We start from the raw sequence: 298 nt of genomic DNA, 5'->3' as shown, positions 1-298 counted from the left end.
AGGCAGATTCGGTCCATCTTCTCAAGGATGAGTGTCTTTTGATGTAGAATGTCTTTTGATGTGGAGAAGTACAGTCTTGGCAGAATTAATCCCCTTATCTGGTAAATTGTAGCTGTTGTCTTTTCCCTCCTTATCTAGTAAGTTATAGCTGTTGTTCTTTTCCCTCCTTAGCTAGTAAGTTATAGCCGTTGCCCTTTTCCCGTGACCTTTACGCACCATTTAAGCAGGCCTTGTTATTTACACAAGGCATCTGCTAAATCTCAATATGTCTCTTCCCCCTTCCCGATTGGTATGTAAG

This window comes from Haliaeetus leucocephalus, unplaced genomic scaffold (assembly GCF_000737465.1).
Source record: "Haliaeetus leucocephalus isolate CR32 unplaced genomic scaffold, Haliaeetus_leucocephalus-4.0 Scaffold722, whole genome shotgun sequence".
Lineage (NCBI taxonomy): Eukaryota > Metazoa > Chordata > Aves > Accipitriformes > Accipitridae > Haliaeetus > Haliaeetus leucocephalus.
The sequence above is the reverse complement of the archived record's forward strand: the minus strand, read 5'-3'. Positions refer to the sequence as shown.